The 22,688-nt window shown below is 33.5% G+C and overlaps 1 pseudogene; it reads right to left on the bottom strand.

Annotated features, from left to right (window-relative positions):
- Positions 1-14,191: 14,191 nt before the first annotated feature.
- On the bottom strand, positions 14,192-15,987 carry LOC105719950 (cytoskeleton-associated protein 2-like; annotated as a pseudogene).
- Positions 15,988-22,688: the final 6,701 nt, after the last annotated feature.

Raw genomic sequence — 22,688 nt, 5'->3', positions numbered from 1 at the left:
ACCAACATTTTATGCTTTTTTATCCTGGATAGCTGCTTCCTGCTATTAATACAAGTATACTAATTCCAGAGACCTCCTAGGCTCTGTCTGTAAATCTTCAAATTTCAAACATAATTTCAGAGACATATTTTTGATGGCAAGTTTTAGGCTTACGACTTAAACCCTTGAATTGGTCTCACTAAAATTAGCATTAGGCAATAATATCAGTTAGTACCTTTCTGATTTAACATGAATAAATATTCTCTTAACAATGCAATGAGAAAAGAAAAGGAATTAAATTTAAATACATTAAAAAAAAGAGAGTCTACATCTTCAGAATTGTATCTTGGTTATCTATCTAAAAAAGAGGAGAAGAGGAAGAAAGAAGGAAAAGGAGAAGGGAGGAGATGGGGAGGGGACAGAATTGTTCCTGAAAAATTATTTAAAAAGACTTGGAAGTTCATAAAGTAATATATTATAAATACCTACAGGCTCTCCTATACAGCAGCAATGAGCAGAAATGGTGGTGAAGGCCTTCAACTCTGCCATTAAGCAATACTCAGTTCAAACCAATAAACACACCAAGAAAAAGACCATGCATTCTTTAAAAAAAATCACAAAATGTATTAGTTTTACATGACAAAGATAATATTTGCACAGATTGTACAAAGTATTTTTAATCATTAATTTCATCAGTGCTGAAATTTTACCTAAAAGTTGGTAGGATTTATATCTTTATCTATCCTATCTTGGAAATATGGGTCAAGCATTTCCATAGAGGAACTTGTTAGGAATAGATAAAGGACACTCTTTGGCAATAAAATCTTATTTTACTTCCAAACCATTTTAATAGATAAGTTATTTAAATATTAACCAAGTAGCATGTAGAAAATCCAGCATGTGATAGGTCATATAGTCAAGTTAATCAATATTGATTCTTCTACGAGGGAAGAAGGGAGATAATGTTTTATATATAGGGACACATAAATATTATAATATTTCTAATATTCTAAGTCTCCTTGTAGTTACTAAGTAGTCCTAGTCAATGGGGTATATATAGAAATGTTATTTGGCAAATTCTGGGTGGCTCTAAGCCAAAGCAAAATGCTCTCAAATCAGACTACTTAGGTTTGATTACTGATATCTGCTCTTAGTTTTGTGATCTTGTTTAAGTCACCTAACATCTCTGCATGTCAGTTTCTTCATGTCTAAAATAGGAATATTTACCTGAACTTCCTCATAGTGTTATCACAAGTATTAAAGAAGATACCACATGCAAAGTCCTAGTACAATGCTTGGCACATTCTTAATGCTTAGTAAATGTAGTTGCTATACTATAAAGATTAGCCTTCTCACTTTTGTTGAATTTAATGTTTAAAAATTTTAAATACTGCAGGCTTTCAAAGAGTTATATGACATTAATATCTGTACCAAACGATCATATAAATTATAAGGAGGTCGAGTGATTCAGACAGAAAACTATTCTGCTACTATCCCTCCTCCAAGGTCGGCCAGAAATCTTCAGGGCAGAACTGAAAATGAATAGCTGCAAATCCGCATAATAGCATTCCTTCAGTAATTTCAATCCCAGCTATTTGAATTAGAATGCCTACTTTAAAACAAATAAAAACTAAACTAAACAAGACCCAAGCAAAACAACAACAGTAACAAACCATATTCAGACTTTTAATCCATCAATAGTCTGATTTTGAAAACCTTGTACTTGGGAAAAGTGAAGAAACTCTCTATTTCCTAATCCATTATATTTAAATTTAGCTTTAGAAATTTTAACATTTGGCTTGCACAGCAGTATTTCTTGCTCAAATGTCATTATCTAAAATTGAAATACATTGAACTTATTTCTATGAAAGTTTTTCTTAATACAAAATGCTTCCATAAACTTTATTGGTTTCCAGGGACACAGTTTCCCCTGTTGCTGAACATAACCGCCTTTTAGCCTTACCACAGAGTCTGTCCTCTTCTGGGGATCAGCTTTCTGTACCTCAAACCACAGCTCTGTATAAGAACTGGTGGATTAAAGTGTAACCCTGGCCTCTTTTTAAATCGTCTCTTCATTCAGGCTCTTCTCTAAAATGCCCCTCCCTGTCTGGCCTGTCTGGCCTAGTACAGACAGCTCCAGTCACCTCTTACCTCTTCTGTGCCCTGAGACTTGAGCTCATTCTGTGGCTTCTCTGACATACTGGAGCACCAACACTTCTGCCTGGCTCAGATCCCATTAGCCTGAACACAGTGCACACTTCTTCCTTTACTTTGATGGTGTTGTGCCTTTAGATGTCAATCTGTGAGACAGGTGGCTTCCCAGCATCCAGGGCTCTCCCAGAGAAAGGTTTTCCTTCACAATCTGCCACTGCCCCTACTCATTACTCTCCCCATAGCCTCTGTCTTGCCAGACAACTAAGAAACTATTCTCCAGTCTCTTTAGAGCAAAGTTTCTCAGCCTTGTTATTCTTGACATTTTGAACTGGAGAATTATTTGTTGGCAGGGGAAGGGACTCTCCCTTGTTTATTGTAGGATACTTACCAGCACCCCTGGTACCTCCCACAAGTGCCAATAGCCCTACCCTGCTCCTGCTTTGTGGTAACATTTGAAATGCCTTTGGATTCTGCCAAATATTTCCTGGGGGGAGAAATTTTAACCACATAAGAGATACTGCTCCAGAGAAATATCACGCCATCCTCAAACATTACTCATCAAAATATTAAATTATTCCAGAGGTCGTCTGAAGTTTATAAGGGCTTTAGTATTTTGGAAACAAAAGTGAGTAAAGACTTGAGGAGCATTTCTATTTTCCATCCAATTCACATTCCTTATCATGAGGTCATAATTCCAAATCTGTTTCATGGAATAAAATGATGAAAAGGGGGAAGAACATACAAGGCAAGTTCAGTAATAAAACATCAATTAATATTTTAAAAACATTATTCTATCACATGAATCTGTTCTCCTTATAGGTCCATTCTTTCATGCCAGTGGGAAAGACAAAGGGTATTTAAATTATGTTTGGAAGGAAGCAGGAAGTCCACATGATTCCCTCATTGATATATTTGTCCCACAGCACACAGAGCATATAACCTCAGGATATTACTGTGCAGTAGTAGTTCGTGCCTATTGTGGGATTAGAAAATCCACCTCTTCTCTTTGCACTTCTTTCTTCCATTTCAGTGATTTTTCATTCCCACAGTTCAGATTCTAAGTGGGACTCTTCTGTTATTCCCACTCCTCTAGCTGTGAACAGAGCTAAAGGAACAGATTTGACATTACTAATGCACATGGGCTGCCGATTACACAAGACCATACTGCAACTCCTTCCTTCCATTGACTGTAGTTGTTTTATCTTACCACCTCTTTCCCAGCATGTGAAGTTTTCTCTTAGTTATCACCCGATTGTTGCTATCACTTTGCTCTTAATTTTTATAGTAATTTTTAAGTATAATTTTCATTTCTCATCTTGACTGTTTTTTATTTTGCTTATTTTTATTTGCATGGAGTTGTTCTAAAGTCCTAACTCTTGTGTCCTAAGGTGGATAATTCTGCTCTATGTTTTTTATTAAATTGGGATGATAGCATTTCTTTTCTACTCAAATCAGTTCTTCTTAAGTTACATTCATTGTGTCCGGGAATTCTGGGGATCTCTACTTTCACCATATGTTCACCAGACAGCAACTGCTATTTTCCAAGTGTGGTTCCAGTGTCTGGTACAAGCCAGTAGGTACTTAATAATGTTTGCTAAATGAGTGAATATATAGATGAAAATAAAGATGTTATTCCTGGCTAACAGTCTATTCATATACCCAATAAGCAAGTGTGTAAAAAATCAATAGCAATGCTAATGATGCAATAATTTATGTTGCCTATAAGATGTAACAAAAATAGTACAGTTGACTATAATCATATTAAATACCATTTCATTGGCTGTTAAGAAAATGCTAGCAATAGCATCAGATAACCAATAATTACAGTTACAAATTCAAATATTTCCTTATCTCTTAATGAAAAAAATCTTAATTGTACACTGAGTCCACCAAATTGGGAAACTGCTACTATAATTATACAATTCACCACAATCTTCATTAGAGTCGCTATTTATTTATTTACTTTTAATTATAGTTTAAGTTCTGGGATACATGTACAGAACATGTAGGTTTGTTACACAGGTATATATGTGCCAAGGTAGTTTGCTGCACCCATCAACCCGTGATCTACATTGGGTATTTCTAATGCTATCCTTCCCCTATGTCCCCACCCTTCAACAGGCCCTAGTGGTAGTGATGTTCCCCTCCCTGTGTCCATGTGTTCTCATTTTTCAACTCCCATATATGAGTGAAAACATGCGGTTTTGGCTTTCTGTTCCTGTGTTAGTTTGCTGAGAATGATAGTTTCCAGCTTCATCCATGTCCCTGCAAAGGACATGAACTCATCCTTTTTTATGGTTGCATTAGTATTCCATGGTGTGTATGTGCCACATTTTCTTTATCCAGTCTATCACTGATGGGGTTTTGGGTTGGTTCCCAGTCTTTGCTACTGTGACTAGTGCTGCAATAAACATACGTGTGCATGTGTCTTTATAGTAGAATGATTTATAATCCCCTGCGTATATACCCAGTAATGGGATTGCTGGGTCAAATGGTATTTCTGGTTCTAGATCCTTAAGGAATTGCCACACTGTCTTCCACAATAGTTGAACTCCTACCAACAGTGTAAAAGCATTTCTATTTCTCCACATCCTCTCCAGCATCTGTTGTTTCCTGACTTTTTAATGATTGCCATTCTAACTGGCATGAGATGGTATCTCATTGTGGTTTTGGTTAGCATTTCTCTAACGACCAGTGATGATGAACTTTTTTTAATATGTTTCTTGACCACATAAATGTCTTCTTTTGAGAAGTGTCTGTTCATATCTTTTGCCCACTTTTGATGGGGTTGTCTTTTTCTTGTAAATTTGTTTAAGTTACTTGTTGATTCTGGATATTAGCCCTTTGTCAGATGGATAGATTGCAAAAATTTTCTCCCATTCTTTAAGTTACCTGTTCACTCTGATGATAGTTTCTTTTGCTGTACAGAAGCTCTTTAGTTTAATTAGCTCTCATTTGTCAATTTTGGCTTTTATGTCACTGTTTTTTACAAGGTTAAATGGCCTTTAGCATTGTCCGTTCTAATGTTTCTCATTTTGAATGTATAAAGCAGACAATTAAGCACTCAACATTTTTCTTGTAATTCCATTTTCTCAGCGTTAACTTTTTATCTACTGTTTGTACATATTAAAGAAAAAAACTGAAATGACAGAAAAATTTTCTGTAAGAATACATGCTTTTTTTTTCTTTTCCCTTAGGAAACACAGTGCCTAAAAATTGGAAAAAATAAGGAGCACTTGTTAACTAATCATTTAATTAGTATGTGATTTAGAAATCAGAATTACATATTTGTGGGCTTCTAGGGTCTTCAATTATATTTTTCCCTTTTAGATATTGTGCATTGTTACTTTGAATTATGCAAAATAACCTTTCTTCAACCTAGGCATATTTCTTTCTACATAGTTTTTTCCTTTTTTATGTCATAGTTTCTTACTTCTAGTAACCCATCCCATCAGTTACACTGGCCTAATATTTGTCTTTGTTGGAGTACAGTCCAGTTTATCAGATCCCTCTGATATTTACCTTGTGTATGGAGGGTAGACAGGTCATTAAGATTAAGCAAAAGTCAACTGGCTAAGTGTATTTTAGCTGCATGAAAGTCCTGGCAGGAGTTAAATAGGTAAAATGCTCATCTACTACTTCTGCATTTAGGCCAACACTGAGAATTGCATATAAAACTTATCGTCTATTTATATCATCAAGCCAGATGGCTTATCATGTATTCCTCAATTGATGCTCTGTGTCTCATTCTCTTCTATCATTCTTTGCAAGATGAAAATTTACCTCATTAGCTCGTTTTGCTTAGAGAGCTAGATACCTGTTAGGTTTCCTTTTATATTTTCCACTCTCAGTAGGAAACAGTTTGATCAAAATGTGTAGTTCATGCTCTTATTTAAGATATGAAAGTGTTCTCGGCAGCTACAGCTTTTTGTAGGCTTTCAAGTAAATGCCAAACTAAATTACAAATACAATTACGTTTGCATTAATAGTAATTTCTTTCTTTATTTATTACTTCTTTCTTGCTTTCTTTCTTTTTGAGATGGAGTTTTGTTCTTGTTGCCCAGGCTGGAGTGCAATAGCACAATCTCGGCTCACCACAACCTCTGCCTCCTAGGTTCAAGTGATTCTCCTGCCTCAGCCTCCCTGAGTACTTCGATTACAGGCATGATCCACCACTCCCAGCTATTTTTGTATTTTTAGTAGAGACGAGGTTTCTCTGTTGGTCAGGCTGGTCTTGAATTTCCAACCTCAGGTGATCTGCCCGCCTTAGCCTCCCAAATGCTGGGATTACAGGTGTGAGCCACCACATCGGCCATGAATAGTAATTTCTAATGAAAAAATTATTTTATTCAAATATATATATATATATGTATATATATATAAATTTTTAAATTACCATGAAATGGCCAAGTATCTTTTAAATTTAAAACTGTGCTAATATTAATAATAATCCTTAAACAATAAGGGAATTTAAATCAACAAGGGACTTGAGAGGAAAAACATGACAATTAATTTTCCCATGTCATTTTGTAATTACAAATCATTTAATAAGCAAGTATATAAAATGTAATAAAAATTGTTTAAAGTGCTTTAATAGTATTGTGAAAATTAATAATTTTAATGAAAACTGATTATCTTTCCTTTTCAAATATGTAAGATAAGGTTTTGTTCTGCATCCTCCAAATCCTAGTTAATATTAAACTACTTCATTAATAATGTTAAACACAGTGAAGTTTAAGTATAATGGTAAAAACACACAGATACATTTCCTAATATAGAAATATAAAAATATTTTAAGAAAGAAGAGAAAATGGGCTCCAATATGGGCACACAACTGGAACTACCCCAATTGGAACATAAATAATTATTTATGTTTTCCTTAAAGTGGCAATGAATGCTGAGCTCAGTGGCTCACAACTGTAATCCCAGAACTCTGGGAAGCTAAGGCAGGAAGATCACTTCAGTTCAGGAGTTCAAGACTAGTCTGGGCAACATAGGAGAACCTTGTCTCTACAAAAAATTAAAAAGTTAGCTGGGTCTGATGGCTCATACCTGTGGTCCCAGCTACTTAAAAGACTGATGAGGGAGGATTGCTTGAACCCAGGAATTCGAGGCTACAGTGAGCCATGATCTCATCACTGTACTCCAACTTGAGTGACAGTGTGAGAACCTCAAACAAACAAAAAACAAACAAGGGATCACGTCCATAGAAAAGACACCTAAAAGATAGATATATTTCAGATGAATAATGTTGCAGCTAGTATGACAACCAATTGCAGAAAGAATAAGAAATAAAAGTAAATACTTATTTAGTAATGTTTTTCATTAAGATGCCAGCAGTTCCCCTGGTATTAACACCCAGTAACTGCATGGCTGAATGATACTGTATTTTTATTACAAACTATATTCGCTAACACACACACATACATACACACACACACAATTGTTTATAAGGTCTTCTGCATTTAATAATTATTTCATGCAATGAAACATATTTAGAGCTTCATTTATGTTAAAATGCTTTTCATTTGTCATTTTCAGTTTTTTAAAAAACATTCTTTTTGAAGACTTTTAATTATTACATTTCTCAAGCTATTTCAATTTGGTTTCTTTTGACATAAAACATGATTGATAGGAGATACTTTTCTACACAGCAAAGATGAACTAAAGTAATTTAATCTCAATAACTATGCAAAAGATTGAAATTAATTGAAGAAGAAATAAAAGAAAATTGTCCAAATGATTCAGAGTAAAACAAGACTGCTATCAAAGAAAATTTTGTTATTATTGTTATTGTTCATTTTTTCTTTCTCTAATTGAAAATTTTTTCATCATTTTACACATGCAATAAATATATCTTGCTTATAAAGTCAAATCTGTCCTGTTACAGTCACCTAATACACTTTTGGAGACTATTTGAAAGAAAAGATTTGGTTATTTCCATATTTTAAAAAAGAAAGACAAATGTTTAATTAGCATTCCATGGTATACAAAGGAAAGAAAAACATTCCCTTAAAGAACCAATTTTAAACAAGTTAATAAATGTTCAATATAATATAAAGAACAAAAGATACATATAAACAGTTTTTCTTTTTTCTTATGCTTTAGCTTTCAAAGTTTTTTGCATGTAAAAATTAATGCTATCCATGGTATAGTAAAGGATTTATTTTTTATAAAAGCTTTTTTTTAAAAGAAATTATCCCCACACATTGTATGACTTTTCTTATTATGTCGTAAGTTATTTGGATGTTGACACATTTTTTTATAAGACAAAGGTAATTGATAACGGATTCTGGAACACAGTAATGAAAAAGGAAAGTTATGCATTGTATATTTTTCTATGTCATAGATTCATGACATAACTCACTAAAAGCACACTTTCCTGAAGTGTTATTGGGGAGGGTAGGTAGGGTTGGTGTGAGACTCAGGTATAAGCTTTAAGACTGGATAACAATAACAATGCATTTTAGGGTGTGTGTGTGTATGTGTGAGTGAATTTGGCTCTAAGTTTATATTTTCATAGGCAAAAATGGGATTTAACAATTTGGCTACAGGAGCTAAAGCTACATGCTTTCAGAAAAGAAGACAATGTATAAATGAGAAGATGTGCCTTTCCGTAAGTACACTACTAAAATATTATACTGTCATATACCTATATATAATGGTACAATATTTATTTGAAATATTACTTTTATTCTACTAACCAGCAAATATTGTTTCTCAAATAGAAAAGATGCACAAGTGATTGTGAAGTACCCAGAAAATAATTGTAAGCTTGTTCAATCTAACAGCTTTGAATGGTAAAGAGTCTTGATCAGAAATTAGAAAATCTGTCTTTCAATTGGCAGTCTGAAAATTGAAAACTGTATGATTTTTTTGAGGGTGAGTCACTTACTTTCTATAACTTTGTTTACAACATATTAGTCGATTTCACACTTTATATTAGATTAACAATAAAACTTCCTTCAAAAATTTTTAATTCAGAAAAATAAACCTCCTTTTGATAACTAACATGAAAATTATACCTATTTTCCACTTACAGTAATGTTCATATATAGATTACTACTTATAGTAATAGAAAAAATTGTTGTGGAACCAACTCAGAAAGTGAGAAAAACTGAACAAAAAACAACCGATTTGATTTGATATATAAACATCTTGTAGTATATCTATACTAAACATTTTGTAGTATATCTATACTAATGTATAGATATATATATAATGTAGTATATCTATTCTAATGTATAGATATACAAGATGTTTATTTTTATTTGATTTGATATATAAACATCTTGTAGCATATAAGATGTTTATATATCAAATCAAATCAGTTGATATTAGTATAGATGTATCATGTTTATCGATTGCAATATTCAATAATGTGTGAAAATTCTGGGTGATTCTGTGATATAATGCATGTGATGTTATTTTGTGGAAATTGAGAAGATCATTCTAGAATTAATACAGAAATAGAAAGACCAAGCATAGCCATTATGATCCTAAAATATGTAAACTCTAATTTAGAGAATATATACTAACAAATATCAAGACTCATTAAAAATGTACAGAACTTAACAAAGTATATTAATGGAAAAAGGACAGACAAATCGCCAGTGAAATAGAGTAGAATAAAAAAAATCCTAGCATATAGGGATGCTTGATTTAGGCAGAGTCTGGCATTATGGCATAAAGAGCATAAGTTTTGTTTTGCATTGGTTTGAATAAATGACAGTGAAAAGAGCATGTTTTGTTTTGCATTGGTTTGAATAAATGACAGTTGAAACTCATACAGAAAAGACATGAATCTTAACCAGACTCTGATATGGCAAATACATTGGGATTATCAGATTGAAAATATAAAACAACTATCATTAATATACTATGGGCTCTAATGGAATAAGTAGACAACAAGCAAGAAAAGACAGGCAATGTTGGTCAAATCATTTGATATGTTGTGAGGTAAAATATTTTGATATGTTGTGAGGTGAAACTTAGTTTTGCTTACAGAAAACCTCCACATCATTCATAGATTTAAGTCCTGTGTGCTAGTAGAAATATCAGTGACAGGGCCGGGCGCGGTGGCTCACGCCTGTAATCCCAGCACTTTAGGAGGCTGAGGCGGGTGGATCACGAGGTCAAGAGATCGAGACCATCCTGGTCAACATGGTGAAACCCCGTCTCTACTAAAAATACAAAAAATTAGCTGGGCATGGTGGCGCATGCCTGTAATCCCAGCTACTCAGGAGGCTGAGGCAGGAGAATTGCCTGAACCTAGGAGGCAGAGGTTGCAGTGAGCCGAGATCGCACCATTGCACTCCAGCCTGGGTAACAAGAGCGAAACTCCATCTCAAAAAAAAAAAGAAGCATCAGTGACAAAAATTTGCACTGTATTTTTCCTTCCATTTCTATTTCCCTTTTTTTTTTTATAAATAGTGAATTGATTACTATTTATGACTAAATAGGTTATCAAGATTTCATAATCATTTCAGAAAGCTTAAGGAAATAGAATGACAGGTGAAAGAAATTTAAAGTACACCATAACTTTCCCTTTCTCTTTTGAGTCATTAAATGGAGAACATCTATAGGCATTGAGAGCCACCTAGGGCCAGGGATAGAGGCAGGTACCTTCGGTAGAAATTGAGAAATATTTTTAAAGAATTCCTAATATAATGGTTGCAAGGGCTGGGTGACAAAAATAGGTGCTTGTATGTGTTACTAGACATGACAGTCATATGGCTTAATATGCAATTCCTTACTATAAGAAAGTGATGTGAGTCATTAATCCTTAGCTAAGTACTCAGCATTAAGTGGCATATAGTGTACACTAGACTACTATATATATTTAACAAGATTTTACAATTTCTGACTCTTCTTACAAGCTTTTTTATTTTATTAGGTTTCTAGTTTCATGCACAGATTTCACCATGGATTTGGTATATTGAGAAAAGAATTTCCTATCATTGGGAAAATATTGCATTAGCTCTACTGCAATTTGATAATAATATGAAACCACAGAGATAAAAACTACCTTAAATGGTCTGAGTTTTATGATGTAGTATAATTACAGTGACTTACCTCTTTAGTAATATAGGTAAAATTGTATAAAAGCTATGTATTCATTTAAACAAGTTTTGGAATAACATAGTAATAATGTAAAGTTTTAACAATTTTTTGTCATCTCCGTGTTAGCTTGTCATGCCTTATTTTTGCTTCTGTTTGTTTTATTTATTCAGTACTTATAAAAATTCACTTCAATTTTTTTTTTATTTGTTAAAATTCACCTACAACTGCCTTCAAAGGGTCAGCTGACAAAAGATGGATGTCATAATCTGCTCACTCTGGCATTTCTCTAAATAGAAGGTAAAGTTTGTGTACTCTGTTTTTCTCTCCTGAGTCAGTGATTTATCTCAAGAACAAAAGTACATTTACTAAAGTGCTGAATTAAATTAAAATATTATTACTGACTTATTCCAAGAAAGGAAACATGTCCCAGTTTAAAAGTAATAAGAAATATTTCACATGTATATACAACTTCTAAATTCTTGAAATGAGTTTTTAAACAGAAAAATTTAAGAATTTTATATATAACAGTCTGCATCATAGTTTGAAGTACTAGGATATTCAGTTTGGATTAAAACATATATATTAAAGATATATGTATCTATATCTATGGTCCTCTATTAACTTGAATTTTAAGAGAAATTTTAAATGATATTTTAAATATTCTAGCCTATTCATTATATGTAATGAGTATTCTTTTTTTTTTTTTTTTGAGACGGAGTTTCGCTCTTGTTACCTAGGCTGGAGTGCAATGGCGCGATCTCGGCTCACCGCAACCTCCGCCTCCTGGGTTCAGGCAATTCTCCTGCCTCAGCCTCCTGAGTAGCTGGGATTACAGGCACGCGCCACCGTGCCCAGCTCATTTTTGTATTTTTAGTAGAGACGGGGTTTCACCGTGTTGACCAGGATGGTCTTGATCTCTTGACCTCGTGATCCACCCGCCTCAGCCTCCCAAAGTGCTGGGATTACAGACGTGAGCCACCGCGCCCGGCCCTGAGTATTCTTTTATTCTGTAAATCTTTCAATGGATTATTGTGTCGTCATACAAAAAATTTAACTATTACAAATTATATTTCTTATAATTAGAAATTATTGACATATAAAGGTATGTATATTTGATATGTATGCATGAGGGTGTATATGAATGTATGATTTCATCAATATATTTTATTTCCTTGGTTTTAAGATGTTTTCATGCAAATTTACTTTATCATAGTAATATTTTCCCTCAAAATTATTTAAAACTACAGTAATTATCTGCTATCTGCTATGATTTTCTTTCATTTTTTCTTTTTACATTTTTTTTTTATTGCATTTTAGGTTTTGGGGTACATGTGAAGAACATGCAAGATTGTTGCATAGGTGCATACGTGGCAGTGTGATTTGCTGCCTTCCTCCCCCTTCACCTATATCTGGCATTTCTCCCCATGCTATCTCTCCCCAACTGGAACAATGAGAACACAGGGACACAGGGAGAGGAGCACTTCTTTCATTTTTTATACAGATATTTTTATTGTATACATATCAGGCACACAGAATAAAAACACTACCCTCTAGAACATGAGAAGTCAATAGAAAAAAAGATATATAAATGGAATGAACATAAAAACAACTAAGCATGTGATCTTCAACCACATTCATATAGTTTTTAAACTAATCTTTTACAATTAAAAAGTCACTTATTTGAAACTGTAGAGTTGACAGATGATATGTGCCATGTAAGTATTAGTTTAGAAACTTACAAAACAATTTTATTGGTGGTATTTAAGAGTGGAGAGAAAACTGTGCAACTATCATGTTTCGGGGGACACAATTTAACAGTGAAGTTTTTATATTATAGAGAAGAAAACAAGGGTAAGTATCAAGTATTTTAGAAATGCTATCTAAACTAGAATGACATTTATTCAGTATGATATATTCTTTCCCTACTCCGTTCTAATTTTTTAAAAACTACCAAGTGAAGTTACAGAAGTTAAACCACTAAATCTGGCATCTTTTCTTTCTTACACAAAAAGTATCTTCTCTTATAAATGGGGTTATTTAATTAAGTATCTTTCTTGGTGAACCCAGTTATAATCAAAAGAGGCCATAAGACCACAGACTACTACTGACAAAAAGTGACAGTGCAGACACTTTTCATCAATCAATAGGCAGTCCGAGGGACACAACAGAACACAAGACTGGGTAAGATGAATTTGGTGAGAAAGCAAGCTAAACCTCCTGTGTCTTAATATTCAAAGTGAGTCATTCTATGCAATTTTTTACTTTCATACTAATCCAAGAAATGCCAAAAAATATTATTCTGTTTAAAGGCAGGGAGGCATATCATAACTTTCCAAAACATGTCAATGCAAACATACATATTTTAACTAGAATAACTCATTTTCTAATGATGCATCATTACTGTACTTACAGTTAGTAAAGTGAACAGGCTAGTATTATAACCTATTTATATTCAAGGAACATTGTAAACTAGCCAACAAAATTTACCTATCTTAAAGAAAAAACTCAGTCAGTTGAGATTGAAACTGTAGGATTAGCTTTCTAATGCAGAGGCCAACTCTTGCCATAACATGAATGTTAGTAAAGGAGCTCACTGCCATGAATACTTAGAATACATAGGTACTTGGCCAACTCCAGACCTAAGGGCAATATAAAGCTACTCCAAACAAAACACCCCACAAATAATAAAAACCCAATTCCCCATCAGAGCTTTATTTCTCTTCTGTTGTTTAATCCTCAGAGTACATCCAGCACAGTGCTGCATTAGGGCGGCATACAAAACTTCAGTTTGTCTTCCCAATTCCGTTTGCTGTTCTAAAGAAGACACACAAGGATAATGATTTTTTAACATATCTGGCAATTTAGAAGTTTTCTCTTGAAGATACTGAGAATGTCTCTTAAATGCGAAATTTGTTTCAAACTGCACCTTCTTTTCCATACTTTGCAAGTATGGCATAGTAGACATATTATATTTAATTAAGCAACTTGTCTTCGTTTTTGTATTGGGGGTTTTAACATCATGGGTTGGATCTTTTGTTTTGCTGTCTTGCTTTTTTTCACAATCTTGAAATAGCACATTTCTATGATGTTTACTCCCTATTTCCAGGTTTTCTGGATCTACATCAACACCTGTATCTTCAATACTGACTTCTTTGACTTCTTCCTTGGTTGCACACATCTCTGTCTGTATTTTCTTCCAAATTAACTTTTTATTGACTCTTCATTGTTAGAATATCTACACACCTTCTCCATATTTTCTCCAAATTAAATTTTCTTGACTCTTCATCATTAGAATTGTGTGTTGCATCTCTTCAATAGGCTTAGCCCCTGCCAGAATGGCTTTCTTACAAATTGCAATAATATTTTCAACAGGACTTTTGATTGGTTCCATATGTGCAAGACATATCCAATACTTAGCAAGCTTTTTGGCATCTGGGATATTTTTAATCAGGTCATTAAGTGTGACCAGTATATCTTCTTTTGGACATCCTTCATTAATCAAGCTCAGGCATTCAGAAAATGTGTTGTTTACTTTTTCAGTAAATAATCCTGTTCATCTTGTTTTGCCATGGTAGTCCAAAAAGATCCAACTGGTTTTTCCTTTTGTCCTTCAGACTCACGCTGAGTAACTACTGAGTTCGGAGGCTTTTTTAGCACTCTTCCTTTGCCAGTTTTCCACTCACTCAGACGAGCTTTTCTCTCTTCGGTGGTTTCTTTGGGATCAGCTGATCTATCAACAGTTGCTTTTCCTATAGTATGTCTTCGCTGGTCAATGGGCTTTGACTTTTCCATCAGTTTGTCATTAGACTATGAAGCAGGCCTGGCCACAACTTCAGATGCTATGCTTCTTGACAGTGTCTTACTTCTTACTATATCTTGACAAGAACTGGTTTTGACACTAAATAAAGCTGTTTTTGATTCTAATGGTTCTTTTTCATGAGGCACTTTCCAGATTGTAACATGGGCAGATGTTCTACTGATGCCTTGTTTCACAGTGTCCTGGGTATTACTGTGATGACTTCTAATTGGAGGTCACACAAGTTGTGTGTTCTGAGATGTAGTGCTCACAGATTTCGTGGTGGCAGTCATACTTGAGGATCTATTACTTTTCACTGTTACACTGCTGGTGTTAACAGGCTGAGGCTTTGTGGCTTTAGGGACAATGGTTGAAAGTGTCTTTGTTGCTGCAGAACTCTCATCTTTGACTTGTGGAGGTTTTCTAAGTGAATTAACCTTAGACTGAACAATCTGGCCATGATAAGATCCAAGCACAGGTTTCTTGGGCATGTTAGCATCTCGCTTTTGTTTTTCTGCAGTTATCTGTCTCTTTTTCCTATTGTTTTTAATGTGAAATGCCTGGCTTAATGTCATGTGTTGACTTTGGGGATTATCTTCAGTTAGTAACAATTGCAGAGTTTGATTACCATCCTTAGGTTTATGTGTGTCAATTACTACAGTTGAATTGGTTAGTTCATTTGAAGGTTTTAAAGAAATAAAATTTCTCCCCACTATTGTACTATTTCTGCTCCCTGCAGGTCTCTTCACATTTTCTTTATCAGCCATTTTTGTTTTAAGTTTCAGCACTTTAGTCCTTTCTTGAACTTAGTCCTCAGATGTCACAGATCTCTGACCTCTACTGGATAACATCTCATTTTCCCACTTGTATGCAAAAAGTGTTTTTCTTCTCAACAGATGTTCCTGGAGTTTTTGTCTTCTTTGCTCTTTGAATGTGGCCTGGACCCTCTGACTCGGAGGCAGCTGCAGGTCTTGGGGCACGGCCGGGGTACTCATAGTAGCTTCGGGTCGGAGGATGCATCTCCACCTTAGCGCCTATATAGAACTTCCTCCAATTATCTGCTATGATTTACATGGCATGTTGGGTGGATTATTTTTTTACAAAAGTAGATTATTTTTTAAATGCTTACATGACCTTTTATATTATTCTTACATTAAGCTTTATTTTCAGATTGTGTTTACTATTCTACAGTGCTATATTTATAGTCTATAAAGGTATTAAGCTCACTATGTACTTACATTTCTTCCCAGTGGAAAATTTTTTACTATAGAAATAGTATGTCATTATTGTCTTTTGATATGTTAGTAATTATATCAAAATAACTGGTAGAATCTTGTAAATTACATTAAAGCATAATCAGAATTGTAAAAATATGGTTTATACTAAAATAAACATCAATATTTGATGACCAACACATTGAAAATTACATTTCAAAGTAGCAAAATGATATGATGAAAAAGTTTATTTTGATTTCTTATAGTGTCTAATTAATTATTTTAAGCAGATCTTTACTATTAATTTTATTGCATGGTAATCCTGTTTTTCATTTCCGCAAAGAACCCAGTATGAAATGTGGACAGAAACAAATATTAATAGAAATTATACTCAAGTAGATATTTGCCTTGTGTCCAAAATGTCTTATCAGACAGATTTAAAAGTGTGTGGATTATACTGATTTGTGTTTGTAAATTGGAATGTTTGGAAACTACTCAATATTAGGTCATTTTAACAGAGGTGCAACAAATAATGTAAGTAATTTACAATGCGTAAAACACTCATTTTCAAAGGAAGAAAATCAAGAACAGACCTAAAATTACTTATAAATAATATCTATCTGTTCAATAGTTTATACCATGTATAATGTGATTAGCAATGCAGTGGAAATATGTTTGGTCACATCCCATTCTAATGTCTTTATAAGAAATAGTGCATGGACATGAATTCACAATGTATTCTGTAATATATTTAGTTTTAAGACTTACAGGTCCTTTTGAATTTGTGTTCTCAATGGTATTAAGTGGTACAGACAGTAAGAAATGAACAACCTGTTTTGAAAGTTGCTCATGAGTTAGGCACATAAGGGTTAGTATTCCTGAACAGACACTATGTTTGTTACAATGCTAACAAAAAATCTGAATTCTGTTCAATCCACACAGTAAGTTGACTATGGCAAATCTTTACAATTAGTTGACTTAAGTAATTCATTTTCTTATGTAGTAACTTCTATCTAATCTATACAACAGCACATCTTTATACAAATCAGAGTAAGAAAATCAGAATAAGGAAAGACCAATTGAAAACATGCAGTTCCTTCCTTTGATCATCACAAAGTGTAAGATTGGCTTATATAGGGATTATTTCCGTATGATATTCTGTTGTTTAATATTAATGAGCAATTAATGGTAAATGTGACTTTTTGTGATTAACTGAATTAGAGTATACCTATTAACATATCTTCTGCTCAGCCATTTTTGTTAACATCTTTTGCTGAATTTGACCTATAAACCCTAAGAAGGTCAGGTTAAGCTTTAGATTTTCTTTGAATCTCGCTTTCTTTCTTCACCATCAACCTTTCACTTCCTTCATGATCTCATCCACTTCCTTCATGATCTCATTCACTCCCATGACATTTCTTACTGTCCATATGTCACTGAATCCTACATATGTATCTCAGGTATAACAATGCCACATATACAGTTTTATAATTCAAAAATTCTCGAGTCTTCTTTGACTGCTTCCTTTCCCTTTCCCCTACATATGTTTCTAATGTGCCTGTTAAGTTTACATTCTAAATCTCTTATATTCATTTTTTTATTGAACTCCACTACTACAGTTATAATACAAATAACCATTCATCTTTTCCTTGAACTGAGGAATTGGTTCCTGGTTATTTTTGATTATGGTAAGAACACTTACATAAAATTCACCATCTTAACTATATTTAAATGCAGATACTATGTAGTTCAGCAATGTTACATATATTTACATTGTGAAACAAATCTCCAGATCCTTTCCATTTTGTAAATCTGAAACTATACTCATTAAACAACTCCTTTTTTCCCTCTCCTCACTGTTCCTGGTAACTATTACTCTACTTTATGTTTTTATGAATTTGACCACATTAGATACCTCATCTAAGGGGACTCATACAGTATTTGTCATTTTCTGACTGGCTGATTTCACTTAGCATAGTGTGCTCCATGGCTCATCCCTGTTATAGCATGTGAAGCATTTCCTTTCTTTTTAAGGCTGAATAATCTACTGCATCACATTTATCCATGCATGCATCTGTGGATGAGTATTTGGGATGCTTGTGCTTCTTGACTATTGTGAATAGGGTCGCCATTAAATGTGTGAACACAGATAGGTCCTTGAGATTGAGACCCTGCTTCCATTCTTTTGGATATATGCTTAAAGGTAGAATTGTCAGATAATGTGGTGGTTGTATTTTTAATTTTTTGAAGAACTTCCATACTATTTTCCATAGCTATTACACTATTTCACAACCACAACTAAAGTGCACAAGGGTTCCCATTTCTCCACATGCTTTCCAGAACTTGTTATATTTTGTGTTTTTTTTTTTTTGAAAGAAGACACCCTAACCAGTGTCAGTTAATATCACATTGTGGTTTTGATTTGTATTTCTTGGTGACTGTTGACACTGAGCACCTTGTCATATGCTCATTGGTCATTTGCATATCATCTTTGGAGAAATATCTATTCAAGTCCATTGCTTATTTTTTAATTAGGTAATTTGGACTTTGTCGTTGTTGTCCAGTTTCAGGAGTTTTTAATATGATCTAGATATTAACCCCTTATCACATACATGGTTTAAAAGTATTTTTCATTCTTTAGGTTGCCTTCATTTTGCTGATTGTGTCCTTTTATCTAACTCATTTTCTAGTAGCTTCTTTTGTACACCCAATTTATTCTCCATATTCTTTACTGAAAAATAATCATGAAGTCTAAATATGACCCTGTAATTTCACAACTTAATATTTATTTGTGCCTTCCCAAGGCTCTCAGGAAAATATTTAAAATGCTTAAAATTGTGCTAGATAATCTGGCATATACCTACCTCACCAATACCTTTACACATCCCCCCCACCCCTCACTTCATGCCACACCTGTTTTCATATACTTCCTTTCGCGAGCTAGGTTCCTCTCTATCTTACATTCCTTGCCTGTTTTATTCATTCTGTATTACTTGTCTCCTTTTTCTTTGAAAAGTAAACTTCTACTGTATTTGAGCCTCAGATTAAACGTCATTTATTCAGGGAAGTCTTTCTTGACTCACCAGCCTAGGACAGGTTTCTTGTTATGTAATACAAATGCTCTCTAAACTCATCTGAGGTATTTATCAACGTTATAATGCAATAAGTATTTAAATTATGCAAATATTTATTTCATGTCACTCACCTCAACTAGAATGTAAGATATGTAAAGAACAAGTCATTCCTATTCCCTACTGTGTCTCTAAGTCTAACAAAGTTCCTTGCCCATTTAACTGATCAATAAATGCTTTTGAAATGAATAAAATAACAAATGAAGGAATAAATTCATATCTGATCTCTATAGACACTCTCAACTATAGCACCAGCTAATGATGTCAGTTTAGGAAATATGGTGCTTGTTCCTGGGATGACAATGTTATATTCTAGTTGATACTCAGAAATGAACAAACTCAAAATTAGTATGTTTGAGAGTGTAGCCAGCTAAATGCAGGCCAAGAGTCACGATAAAGTATGTTAGAAGTAAGGGAGCAAGTAAAACCCAAAATTGGGTTAGGAGCAAGGTTAGTATTAAAAATACTGACTGGATTTTAGGAAATCCCTATGAACAAAATTGAAGAGAGGTTTGCTTGAGTTTCTGGCCTTGAGACACACCCAGGACAGGTGGATGGCATAGAATGAAAGGTGTATTTTCAAGGGTAATAAATGTTAACATCATCAAATTCAGGGCCAAAAGGACATAACTATTCATATTTTTTAATAGTTTAAATACCTGCTTTGAGTTATCACAACTTTATATCACCTTCTTTATTATGTTTTTTTGATAATATCCACATGATTTGTATTACTTTGCAACCTGTATTATTTTATTATTATTATTATTACAACCTCATAATTTTAAGAATGTATTAAAAGTAAGGTATGCAGAGTAAAGCGATTTAGAATATTTTATTGGACTAAAAGAATCACACTAATTTTAATTAGTGGTCTAGTGTCCCAACTAGGAAAATATGTAATTGTCTGTCAGAAACCATCTCTCTCTATGACTAGGAAACAAGGCTATTTGCTCTCTTCTTACACACTGGAATCTAATCATAGTACATTATTTACTGCTCTGATCTTAGCAACAATCTTCTGCTAAATATTTTGCAGTCATTTACATCAGGAAAATGAAGACATTAATTTAAAAGGGCAGTTTTACTTTTTGGTTGTGACTATTCTCTTTTATTTATTTTTATTACTCTAATGTAGGACATACTTTTCATAAATAACTTAAAAGAAAAAATTTAATACTCTTTTCTAGATAGTATTTAACACACTGTTTTACATGAAAAGATATTTGTTTTGACTATTTCATAAAAATGTCTTTTACCCTTCGAAATGCCAGCATCTGACAGTTGTGAACTCTTTACTTTGTCGAATAATCTCTAATTCTGGGAAAATACCAAGAGTATTCCAGTGATTGACCTTTAAACAAGCCTTGCCTTCTATTGGAATTTAAAATCTCTGTGGCTGAATTCACCAAAGGATTATTTTTCTACTATATATTATCATAAATATAATACTTACTTTATAAATTATCAAGTAATATTACATTCTGTCTGTATGAAAGTATCAGACTAAATTGTAATACCTTGAATTTCCTAATAATTTCATTACCACTAGTCATCATTGAGGTATCATAGGGTTTCTTCCTTTACCCACAGTGCTTCAGTAGGAATGAAAAATTTTTCTGTGGGAAAGGTAGCTTGTTCAATATTAGTTATATGTAATCAATATTAGTTATATGTAAAAACAAATTCACCATATGCTATGCCTTACATTTCTTTCGTTTTCTTCATAATGCCTATTAAGTATGTATTCTTTTAGGCAAATCGGTTTTTTTCTCTGCATCCCAGGTTTCTTGTTAGTAGAATGAAGACCTCTCAATAATAGCATATTAAGCTTCCTTCCACTACTGTCACTTGTGTTATGGATCTCAGTGGGGGTTACAGCGCCCCCAAGAGTGTAAAAGTTCTTTCCTTAGGAGGTGGGATCTTAGACATTACAATAGTTTGTGGCCCTCCAAAAGGCCACCATGCATAAACTAATATACAATAAATCTGTGATATTAAAATTCTATGGAAGGAAGGAAGTGATTAGAAAAAGTATGTCCAGAATAATCTTTAGGTGGTAATAATTATTTTAAAAGTTGAGAAATACTGCTCTCTGTGTTCATGTGCCTCATGTTGTGGGCTCTGGTAAAATCATTTTTACAACCCTTTTAAATCCTTTTTCCGTTCATGTCATATAATCATTACGTGGGTCTTATATATAGGCAGGGTGATTAGTTTCCATCCAGTGTTTGCTTGCATGTAGACACTGCTTCTGTCATCTAGGACAGATTATCTGATTTTTGAGGTATGATTCAAAGATAGAACAAAAGATTGAGCATGATTTGAGTTACCACCTCAATAAATATTGACAGTCAATTTCTTCCACTTTTAAATCTTTTAAATATTAGATAAAAATTATAAAAAGACAGAGAATGCTGTTTTTTGTCATCTTTGAATCCAACATTTTGAAAAAAATTAAGCAGATATTTTTGGTTTATATTATTTTATCGCAGAACATGGTCTAAATGTCCCTTTCCTGTTTATTAAGCAAGATAAAGCAAAGAAAAACAAAAAGCAAAGCACATAAAGCAAGTGACTCAGAATAATAACAGACTTGTCATCAAAATGTAGCCAGTTTTTAGAAAGACTTACACAAATTCTATGCCTGAAAACTGTATACTTTAAACCACAGAAACAAATTAAATACTCAAATAGCAAAGTTATTATCCCAAGAGCCTAGGTTAGACTGGACAAGCCATTACTGGTTGCAAAGTATGACAACCTTCAAATGCCCATCCCAACTATTACTTTTCCAACTGTGCTGGAAGCCCCATTATAGCACTCACAGGGCGTTGTTGCAGTTTACTAACGAAACGATGATTTCCAAAATGAACCAATTCATCAGTGTTTAATATAGGTAATCTGTTTTAAGCCACAGACTAATAAAATGTTTAAGGTACAGTTAATTAAATAGATAATTAATTTGATTTTTCATTATATTGTGATTCTAATTATATTATGCAAATATACACACTCATTATAGGTACAAAATACACAAGACAAATACAAAATGAGCGTAATAGAATAGTAGCACAAACGTATATTTCCTCGTTTTCTGAACTTGTGAATATGTTATATTACAAGGCAAAAGGAAATAAAGATTTCAGATGAAACTGAGATTGCTAATTAACTGACCTTAAAATAAAGAGATTATTCTGGATTAGCCAGAGGCCAAAAGTAAACACAAGTGTCCATATATAAGAAAGAGGGAGGCAGAAAAGTCAGAAATTAAGAGATGACATCCTGAAAAAGAATCACTTGGCCATTGCTGACTTTGAAGATAAAAAGGCACCACAAACCAAGGACTGA

Source organism: Aotus nancymaae, unplaced genomic scaffold, assembly GCF_030222135.1.
Source record: "Aotus nancymaae isolate 86718 unplaced genomic scaffold, 86718_ANA_hifiasm-v0.15.2.pri h1tg000062l, whole genome shotgun sequence".
Lineage (NCBI taxonomy): Eukaryota > Metazoa > Chordata > Mammalia > Primates > Aotidae > Aotus > Aotus nancymaae.
The sequence above is the reverse complement of the archived record's forward strand: the minus strand, read 5'-3'. Positions and strand labels throughout refer to the sequence as shown.